The sequence below is a fragment of the Palaemon carinicauda genome, chromosome 10 (assembly GCF_036898095.1).
Source record: "Palaemon carinicauda isolate YSFRI2023 chromosome 10, ASM3689809v2, whole genome shotgun sequence".
Lineage (NCBI taxonomy): Eukaryota > Metazoa > Arthropoda > Malacostraca > Decapoda > Palaemonidae > Palaemon > Palaemon carinicauda.
Genome location: NC_090734.1, coordinates 123261991 through 123272531, shown reverse-complemented (window position 1 = coordinate 123272531; position 10541 = coordinate 123261991). Strand labels below are relative to the sequence as shown.

At 35.6% G+C, this 10541-nt stretch overlaps 1 long non-coding RNA gene across 2 annotated transcripts in view; it reads right to left on the bottom strand.

Moving 5' to 3' along the window:
- Positions 1 to 412: 412 nt before the first annotated feature.
- LOC137648723 (uncharacterized) overlaps positions 413 to 10541 on the bottom strand; it is a 79612-nt gene continuing 69483 nt past the window's right edge. Inside the window, exons 7-9 of one of the 2 annotated variants that reach the window (XR_011045687.1) lie at positions 7722 to 7979; positions 1934 to 2127; positions 414 to 1821 (exon numbers count right to left, since the gene is read on the bottom strand). This is a non-coding gene — a long non-coding RNA (uncharacterized lncRNA). Of the gene's footprint in view, positions 2128 to 7721; positions 7980 to 10541 lie in introns of both variants that reach the window. The other variant, XR_011045686.1, reaches the window with a different exon arrangement.

Here is a 10541-nt window from a genome sequence, read left to right as displayed (position 1 = left end):
CAAGAAACTAGGGACTGACAGTTGAAATTAAGGTGGTAAATTATAGAATTTGAATATAAGAGATTGGCAAATGTTTTTAAATTATCTGAACTTAATTTGTATATAATTCAAAACTTTTCAAAGAAATTGTCCTTAAAAATGCATTTCAATTATTTTAATCTTCTTTATATAGGAATATAAAAGTGTTCTGTTTTAATCTTCTTTATATAGGAATATAAAACTTTGGTTTTAATAATTTTTTACTTTTATTTAAAAATTATTCTACACAGGAGAGAATAAGCACTAGAACTGATGAAGCACGAATTGTGAAGAATATTCTCCTATGAACAAATGCAGTCAAGTTTACTGGCATCATGTACTTAACTCCAGTTTATTAGTTTGTCAGTCTGTCCCCTGCAGTTAATAGTAAACTCCAGTTTATTAGTTTGTCAATCAGTCCCCTGCAGTTAATAGTAATCATCTAATCCTTCATATAATCTCCGTACTTTCCAGAATACAACGGTCTAGAGCAGTTTTCCTCCATCAACATCACTTCTGGTAAATGAACGTTTTCTCCAGATGAGGGTGACTATTCCTTCATCCTGCAGATAAGGGACAGTAGTAGATCTCCAGCCAATATGTAGTAAAACTTTACATCTCAAGTCTTCTACTGATTAATCAAACAACTGCAACAATCTCCTCTTACAGATAAGCCTGTGAGATATGATCATCATTCCTGCAGATGATGCAACCATCAGACTAAAGACAAGCCATTACCTCGTCTAAATCAATCTCCATCTTCATTGACAGAAGAAATCTAAATTATGTCCAATGTAATCCTGCAGATATGCATTTTATCGTAATATCTCATCTGTCTTCCAAATGGAGCCTTTTCAGCATTTAAGATGTTGGTAATCTTAATTTTTTACCTGCTGGTGAGGTAATTAGTTGAACTCATCATCTCGTGCAAATATGACAACAGTCCGGTTAAATTCCCGTAGATGAAGCTACAGTCCTTTTCATTGCCATCTCATGATTGTAATTCCTCATCTACTCTTTAGACTTCTGCAGGGACAAAGTGCCATTTTCCTTCAGTCGGGCAGCATTACCCTGAAAGTAGACCAATGCAAGTATATAAATATACAGAATAAGGTAAAGGAAAAATTAATAAAAATCAGAGAGCAAAAACACTCCTTGCACGGTGAAAATCAACAATGTAAACTACTTCATCCATTTAGAATAAAAATTTTCTAAAGCCTGTTTCTCCCCTTTCATATATATACAACCTTCAAGTAACATTACATCCACTTAAGTCTCAATGTAGTAAATTGGGGTTCCTTATTTCTGCAATTGGTTGCTTACTGCTGAATGTACCCTGACCACCCAAATATCAAATGTCTGGCTGAAATGCATAATGCGCAATCTGTGTGACATACCAAATAAAGAAATGTGTTAGCACAGCATAAGATTTTGTAAAAGCAGAAACCATGTAAAGTATCTCTAAATATGATTCAAATGCTTAGGACTGGATTTTATGACAGGTTGAAACTAAAAAAAAAAAATATTGTGAATTTTTAAGTCTGAGGAAGGTAAAGGTGCTCGTGATCAATGTATATTAAAAGAGACAGGATGTAGTGGCAAGGTGTCTTTAAAGATTGCAGTAAAAAATTTCCTTTGTTTTCAGGACACAGTAGCCCTTGAGCTTACGTGTTATATCTTGAATTCTGCAGCACTTCCGCATCCCTCCTCTATAGCACCTGTTGCACCCTCTAAAGCTTTTGCATAGCTGTCACTTGCCTACAGATAGATAACTTCTGAATCCTACCACAGTTTTTACTTGTCCTGAAAGCAGAGTACACACAATATGATATTTTGCATAGGCTGTCCCACCTCGAAAGGTGATAGGTTAAAAGGAAAAATGTCCTTAAAGCAAGGAAACAAATGGTGGACTTACAAGAGCAGTAAAATGTGATGGTATAGTTAGCTGTCCCATTCATGAACAACATGGGAGGAAATGCAGTTTCCTAGGATGACAATGCCCGTCCCTACCAGGCTTGAATAGTTGGTGTTCAATGCAACAGATGAGTAGAGTAGTCAGGCCACGCGTCACTTGGAGCAGGTTTACCCTTTGGGATCTCAAAGTGGTATCTGCAGAAGAGTGGAATGCTCTCTCAAGAACAGATCAGATGGCTAATAAACAGCATGCATCAAACATTTGCCAACCTTGTAATTGCTGCTTGAGGGGAGAACCAGTTAGTCAATAAATTTTTTCATTGCAAAACAACTCTTCATTTTAACCCCCTTATATGTAGGACTTTGGTCAGACCACTTTGTTTATGTGCACTTAACTAACTGTTTATGTGCATTTAACTAACTTTACACGCTTCAGAAAATGCTCCCATTCACACTGATGTCAAACACTTTTTAGTCTTTGATACCAACAACACCAGTATATGTCACATTAAAAATCGTACATTTTCTGTGAATGAAAGCCTAATTGTAAAACAGCAATGGGCACTTTTATTTTCTGTGAATGAAAGCCTATTGTAAAACAGCAATGGGCACTTGAATTTTCTGTGAATGAAAGCCTATTTGTAAAACAACAATGGGCACTTAAATTTTCTGTGAATGAAAGCCTAATTGTAAAACAGCAATGGGCACTTGAATTTTCTGTGAATGAAAGCTTAATTGCCTTGTAATGATGGACGTTAATATCTATTGGTATGCTAATGTTTATTTTTAAACTACTAAAAATATGTTGGTATATGAATAATATTTCACATTACAAATGATATGAGGTGTGTTGAATATAAAAATTCTATGGCAAGAGTAATAAAGAGAGAAATGGTAAAAGTTATCATTAATAATCATACATCATCAACATGAAGTAAAATCTGGTGTGGTAGGTTTGCTGAAATCAAACACCACTTAATTAACAAAATCCATCAAGTTATAAAGTAATGAGATTATAAATAATTTTTAGACCTATAAATATTACTAAAGGGCAATCATGATTGATATTAACAGGTTAGGATACAAAAGGGTTGAGGAAACATTAATAGACAACCCTATGTCTAAAGGAACATATCTAATGTATCACTCATATTTGTATTTTAGCCACGTCTCGCCATTGTAGCCTAGGTGGAAATTTCTCGGGGTGGTAAATGAACCAGTTAACCAAGTATTAATGTTCCTTAACCACACTGATGGTCTGGAAGTCTGATATATGATTACAAACTGATAAATTAAATATTCAAAAGAGTGAGAGAACTAGATTTGGGTTTATTTTCTGGCAATTTTGCGTGTATTATTAAAATCGTGTATGGTTATCAAATTGCAAAATTTACTAATTTTATCTATACAAATAATCAGTATAAAGTGAAATTTTTTACGAAGCATTTCCTTTCATTCCCTGTATTCCATTGTAAAGTGGGTCTTTGACACCCGAAAATTCTTGAACTACCAGTGCCATGAATTCATACCTTGCTATTCTGCATATTATGATATTTACTTTCATAGAAAGCATTTTGATAAATTTTTTCTTCTTGATGTTTAGTTAAGTCTCGTGGAGGGTAATTTTAGATTTTGAACAAAGTCTAGGACACAGTTGGCTTAACATCAATAACTTTTCCACAATCACTATTGTAAAAATTATACTAACAACAGTATTGTATTTCTCATTATTTAATCACATATGGCATCCTTGTTGTCATTATCAAGGTATAAAAGGTCTATATAGTATAGTTTAATACTAATGAAATAGACTGAAAATTAAATGCAACACACACTCTCTCAGGTGGTTAAGTTGTGATGTTAATTGGATATGAATGGTTCAATTATTGCCCAGAGACATTTCCATATAGGCTACAATATATGACTTGTCCATCACATAAAAATCCCCATGGTTGAAGGTTTAAACTACAGTACAGTATTTGAAATCCACTATGGTATTTAGTCTTTCAATTGGTACTAATATTTGGTCTGGCTCATGGACTATTAAGGCAAACCCAATGGAAAACCTAGCTATGCTCATTCAATCTTAACCACCAGGCATACAGAAAATGAAATTAAAAGAACTGCAAAACAATCCATATCCTGTCATCTTGGTGTCACTTGATAGAACACGGACTTTCATGGACTATGTCAACAAATTCGAGAGAAAAGCGACCACCAGACAACCACATCAGAAAAATAATATCTACCAAGCAGGGAGCTGTTGCAAAACTTTTGAAACCAACAGCCTTAGCACCAAGTTACTCCACTGCAGAATATTCTGCTCTGTATGGGAAAGATCAAATCATACCAAAAGACTGAATACCAAGCTAAATAAAGCCTGTTGACTAATCATTGGTACACTGAGAGCAATACCCCCACTAACTTTGTACAAACTAGCCAGCATTGCACCAACCGACATCTGTCGCGATGTCATAGCTAGAAATGAACAGACCAAACAACCAAATGATCCCAGGCACTCGCTATGCCACCATCGTATAACAAGTAGTCGGAAAACACGTTCGAGTTTCAGGACTGTGAAAGAAGTAGAGACCTCAGACCTATCAAAATACAGACTACATAAATGAAACTAACAATGCTCTCCCTAACCCTGGTGAAGACCTGCCATGTGGATCCAGGAGGAAATGGGTCACCTGAATAGAGGAACAAAAACTGGTAAGAGAGGGGATAACCTCCTGAAATGTGGTTACAAAGTACTGAATGCCACTGCAGGAAGCCAATCCAAACAATGAATCACGTCGTGAGTAGTTGCCCACTAACGCTCACCTATTTAGACATTAATAAAAGAACAGCAAACCATACTGCACTTCAATAGATAGAAGAATGGTGCGACGAGGTATGATGAAGACCTGCTACAATATACATCTGTCGGATGTCTCATTAGCTTTCCACAAGGTGTACCGGAATTAATGAAGCTAACTGTACATAAAATTATAGTTAGAAAGTAAATGACTTGAAAGTTTAAGTATAAAGAACAGTTAACTGGATAGGGAGTTAGTAAATAAAAGTGAAACATTAGGCGAGGGTTATAGTGTCAGAAGCAGAAATGTAATTTAGAGGCATAAGAGTGATATAAAGGTGATGTTATGAAAATAAGAGTTATGCGGAAGAAAATCAAGAAACTTATGATGTTGCGGAAATAGGAATTATGCGGAAGAAAAGTAGGAAACTTGAATCCCAAAGCTTAACAGGAAAAGAAAATTACAACAGTTCCTATAACAGAGGTACTGTACTGTATGGGTATTGTATCAAAGTGTTATGAAAATTGAGAAATGGGAAAAAATATATGTAAGTTAGTACTCTTAACTGAAACATTGTTGTAGTTATTGTTACCGATATATCTAGTTACTTTTAACCAAGTTATGAACACTTAAAATTTTAAAAAATCTAAATTAATACAATAAACTAGAACAGCTTTGTAGTTACTGCTATTGAAATCTTTATACTATTAATACACAAGGTCAATTTATTTTTGACATCAGATTATATGAAACCCAGACCAAAAACTTCATTTTTTAGTGCTTGAAATATAATTATATATCAAAACAGTGAAAGTGCATAGTTTTGAAGACTGGTAGGTTAAAGTTCAAGGTCTCTTAAATTTCAGAGGGCCATAATGCTTATTACGGACAGATAAAAAACAGCACATGAGCTTTCAAATGACACCATGATTTCAAGGTCAAATGAACCACTTGATTTCAGCAAGTTCAAATTTACACTTTTTACTATTACTATTATTGCTGACAGATATTGTAACTACACAAACTTATGGAGCAATGGTAGTATTTTCTTGACTACTAACACCAGAGGGGCAGGGTTTGCTGTGTGAGACTTTGTTATTGAAATATATTTCTATTGTGACCTATATATTTACAGAATTTTTATCGTTACCAACATACCAACGATAACAGTGGACTGGGTGTGCGTGTTTGTTCCACTATGCAAAGGTAAAGGAGATGTGTAAGAATTTTGTAATTCAAGGGGTATTAGTTTGTTGAGTGTGGTTGGGAAAGTATATGGTAGAGTATTAATTAATAGGGTGAAGGATAAAACAGAGGATGCAATCTTAGAAGTACAGGGTGGTTTTAGAAGAGGTAGGTGATGTTTGGAAGAGATTTTTACAGTTAGGCAGATGTGCGAGAAATATTTAGCGAAAGGCAAGGTGGTGTATATTGCGTTTCTGGATCTGGAGAAAGCTTATAATAATATTGATAGAAAAGCGATGTGGAATGTGATGTGGTTATATGGAATTGGTGGAAGGTTGTTTGTAAGCAGTGAAGTTTCTACCTAGGCAGTACAGCATGTTAGGATAGGAAACGGAGTGAGTGAGTGGTTTCCAGTGAGAGTGAGGCTAAGAAAGGGATGTGTATGTTGCCATGGTTGTTCATTTTGTATGTAGATGGAGTTGTGAAAGGGGTGATTGCTTAAGTGCTTGGTGAATCAATTGTTTGCAGATAATACTGTATTGGTTCCAGACTTGGAGAAGCTGGGTCAATTGGTGACAGTTTAGAAGGGTGTGTGAGAGAAGGAAGTTGAGAGTTAATGAGGGTAAGAGTAAGGTTATGAGATGCACTAAAAAGAAGGGCGTTGCTAGGTTGAATGTTGTGTTGAATGGCGAGTTACTCGAGGAAGTAGATCAAGTTAAGTACTTGGGATATGTTGTTGCTGCATATAGAGAGGAGTGAAAGTAGATCTACTCCATAGTGTGAATGAAGGATGTAAAGTGTTAAAAGTGTTGGGGCTTTGAAGGGAGTGGTAAAGAATATAGGGCTAGGAATGAATGTAAAGATTTCTTTAAGAGAAATGATTGTACCAACTGTAATGTATGGATCGGAGTTGTGGGGAATGAAAGTGATGGAGACAGAAACTGAATGTGTTCAAGATGAATTGTGTGGAATATGGCTGATGTATCTATTAGATAGTGTTAGAAACAAAGTAGTTTGGGTGAGAATGGGTGTAAGAAATTATTTGGCAGCCAGAGTGGATATGTTTTGATGTGGTTTGTTCATGTACTGAAAATGGAAAATGGTCGTCTGCTGTAGGGGATAAATGAGATTTAATAGAAGTACAAGAGGAAGGCCAAGGTTTGGGGGGATGGGTGGGGTGAGGAAAGCTCTAGGTGATAGGACAAATATGAGAGTAGTAAGTGTGCTAAAAATAGGAGTGAATGACAAGCAATTGAGACGCACCTCCGGTAGGCACTGCTGCTTCCTTCGGTTGCCCTGGTTACCACGAACAGGGGATTCAGTATATGAAGCTTAATTTGTGGTGGGCTGTGAGGAGCAAAGTATTGATTGATTTAGAGTTATCTGGCATCCTGACATCTAAGGTCATTGATGCCGAGAGCAAAAAAGAAGAAAAGCCCCCTTATAATCTTTCTTTTTGTGGTCTGCTAACCCCAAAAACTGAGGGGAAGTGCCTACGTAGATGGACGAGACCATTGTATCACATGGAATTCTATAAAAACATTGCATAGCAATTAAAGATTGTATATTGCCAAGTAAATATCTATTCCATAATTATAAAGCTTATTATATTCTTCCTAAGTATTTTCTTTGTTTTAAAAGCAGTAATTCTCCTTCATACAAACCACATATCCAACTTTTTCCTAACGACAATTAAAATTGCCACATCATTACAGGTACTAAGTATAAAAATATTGTCCAAGATTTGATTAAATTAAGAAAACTTGACTACGTCAGGATAAGAAAAAATGGAATTAAACTTACTTGATAGTTTGTTGTAGAAGATTGTAGCCATACAATCATGGTTGAATAGTACAGTACCTTGTTTTGGAGTTCATGCTGTACATTAGACTATAGTTTAGTAGTTCATTATTAATCTATCCCATTTTCAGACAGTTTGACAAAGCTGGAGAAAATGTCATGACTTCCTTCACTCTATATGCTGACAAACTGGAGAAACTTATTCCATCACTATTTAAAAGAAGGTGGCCGATTGCTATGTGCTGGATTCCCTTGGATACTCTGCACATTGAAAGGGAGTATTAATTCCATAAAGTGTAGTTACATTAACTTCAAACACAAATATGATAAAAAAAAAAAAGCCACCCTACTTCACAGTACATTACACTAATACACATTGCTTATGGATAATAAAAAAGAATATCCCCTTATAATTTTTCTTATCTTTATTTTAAAGGCAAGCCAATGATTGTGAATTCAATATACGTGGCAGCATATTGTTGAAATTTCTTTAGTAGTCATAACTAAAATTATTCAGATATTAAATTACAATTTAGTACCAATGACACTTCAAACAAAAGACAGACGGGTTTAAAAAAAGTATTAACACTTGCCTTTAAGTTCAACTATTTCAACAGTGGTAAAGTTAGTCATGCCCTCCTCCACATTCAGCCCACACTAGGTAGTGGGTTGGCCTGGGCACCAGCCGCCCGTTGAGATACTACCGCTAGAGAGTTATGGGGTCCTTTGACTGGCCAGACAGTACTACATAGGACCCTTCTCTCTGGTTACGGTTCTTTCCCTTTGCCTACACAGACACCAAATAGTCTTGCCTATCCTTTACAGATTCTCCTGTCCTCATACACCTGACAACACTGTGATTACTAGACAATTCTTCTTCACCCAAGGGGTTACCTACTGCACTGTAATTGTTCAGTGGCTACTTTCCTCTTGGTAAGGGTAGAAGAGACTCTTTAGCTATGGTAAGCAGCTCCTCTAGGAGGACACTCCAAAATCAAACCATTGTTCTCTAGTCTTGGGTAGTGCCATAGCCTCTGTACCATGGTCTTACACTGCCTTGGGTTAGAGTTCTCTTGCTTGAGGGTACACTCGGGCACACTTTTCTATCTAGTTCCTCTTCCTCTAGTTCTCTTAAAGTTTTATTGTTTAAATAGGAAATATTTATTTGAAAATTTGTTACTATTCCTAAAATATTTTATTTTTCCTTATTTCCTTTCCTCACTGGGCTATTTTCCCTGTTGGGGCCCCTGGGCTTATAGCATCCTGCTTTTCCAACTAGGGTTGTAGCTTAGCATTTAATAATAATAATAATAATAATAATAATTGCGTAGATCCATCTATCTGTATGTAAATCTCTAAAATGAATCTTACTTCAAAATATAAAACCCTTCAAGATACCAACAGTGAAACCAAGCCACTGATGTTAAAAATTTTCTGTCCGTATATTTTTCTTGCAACAAATAGAGAAATTGAGGCAATGATATATGTCATCTACCTCTGACACCTGCACTAACACTAATTATTGATTTGTTAACTTTCTCTGGTAACAAACTAGTAGCATAACCCGCAGAAAGTTTCCAATGAAATTGAAAAACACCAAAAACATTTTCCAATGAAAATGAAGAACACCAGAAACCGTTTGCAATGAAACTGAAAAACACCCGAAGCAGCTTTCAATGAATCAGAAGAACAAACAGTTTCCAATGAAACTGAAGAACACCAGAAACAGTTTCAAATGAAACTGAAGAACACCAGAAAGTTTCAAATGAAACTGAAGAACACCAGAAAGTTTCAAATGAAACTGAAGAACACCAGAAAGTTTCAAATGAAACTGAAGAACACCAGAAAGTTTCAAATGAAACTGAAGAACACCAGAAAGTTTCAAATGAAACTGAAAAACACCAGAAAACAGTTTCAAATGAAACTGAAGAACACCCTTAATTGTTGCAAATGAAACTGAAGAACACCAAAAACATTTTTCACTGAAACTGAAGAACCAGAAACATTCCAATGAAACTGAAGAACACCAGAAACATATTCCAGTGAAACTGAAGAACACCAGAAACATTTTCCAATGAGACTGAAAAACACCAGAAACCATTTGCAATGAAACAAAAGCACCGGAAACCATTTGCAAAGAAACTGCAGAATACCAGAAAGTTTCCAATTAAGCATAACAAGAAAGTTTGCAATGAAACTAAAGAATACCAGAAAGTTTGCAATGAAACTGAAGAACAGAAGCAGCTTCCAATGAAACTGAAGAAAAACAGAATCAGCTTGCAATGAAACTGAAGAACACCAGAAGCAGCTTCCAATGAAAATGAACACCAGAAGCAGCTTCCAATGAAAATGAACACCAGAAGCAGCTTCCAATGAAAATGAACACCAGAATCAGTTTCCAATGACACCCGAAAGAGCTTCCAATGAAACCAAAGAACACCAGAAACAACTTCAAATGAAACTGAAGTACATCAGAAACAGTTTCAATGAATCTGAAGAATAACAAGCAGTTACCAATGAAACTGAAGAACACCAGAAAGAGCTTCTAAAGAAAGTGAAGTACAGTACACCAAAAACCATTTTCAACGAAGCTGAAGAACATCAGAAAGTTTCCAATTAAATTGCAGATGGCCAGTAAGTTTCCAACGAAATGGAAGACCAGAAATAGTTTCTAATGAAACTAATTACGATCAGATCATTTTCAAAACACACTGTAGACGACCAGTAAAGTTTCCAATGTAAATGAAGTAAACCAAGAAAGTTTGCAATGAAACTAAACTAGAAATAATTTCCAATGAACTAAGAAGCCTTTATAACAACCAA